At 49.1% G+C, this 636-nt stretch overlaps 1 protein-coding gene across 1 annotated transcript in view; it reads right to left on the bottom strand.

Annotated features, from left to right (window-relative positions):
- The window catches only part of LOC147007920 (uncharacterized), a 29,389-nt gene that overhangs the window by 9,187 nt on the left and 19,566 nt on the right, over window positions 1–636 (bottom strand). The gene's annotated exons all lie outside the window — the stretch shown is intronic.

Genomic DNA, 636 nt, shown 5'->3' with positions numbered 1-636 from the left:
GCCACCAGTCAATCACGTAGCTTGTGGAGTCACCGTTTCTCCACGGTAGATTCGCCACCAGTCAATCACGTGATCACGAAGCTTGTCGAGTCACCGTTTCTCCACGGTAGATTCGCCACCAGTCAATCACGTGACAAACAAAAACAGACCAGGAAACAAAAAAGTTCTGGGTTATTCGATCAGTGGATACGATATTTGTGCTTGGTGTTGGCTTGATGGTGAGAGTAGTGGGCTTGGGATCCGAAGGCCCTGAGTTCAAATCCCACTTGGCTGTTGAATTAATACCAGGTGGGGTTGACTCAGACAGTCATCCTTCTGAGGTCAACAAAATGAGTGCCAGCTTGCTGGTATCCTGTGTCAGAGTGGTGACCCGTCCAGGATTGTGCCCAATAGCCAAGGAGACTGCTGAGGCAGCACCAATGCTCTGCACAGAGTATGGTCCCAATGGATGGATGGATGGATGGATGGATGGATACCATATTTACTCTTGCCGATACTTCAGTATTGTGTTGAAGTATGTCATGACGTCGTGGGGAGGCTGCAAATGTGCATAATAAATAAGTCCAGGCCTACGGTGTCATTCTTGCCGTTCCGTGTTGTCCGTGTCCTTCACTCGGTCCTGTTCCTTTCCTGAAA

Source organism: Eptatretus burgeri, chromosome 23, assembly GCF_056783735.1.
Source record: "Eptatretus burgeri isolate ZD-2024b chromosome 23, Ebu_testis_v1, whole genome shotgun sequence".
NCBI classification, from domain to species: Eukaryota; Metazoa; Chordata; class Myxini; order Myxiniformes; family Myxinidae; genus Eptatretus; species Eptatretus burgeri.
The sequence above is the reverse complement of the archived record's forward strand: the minus strand, read 5'-3'. Positions and strand labels throughout refer to the sequence as shown.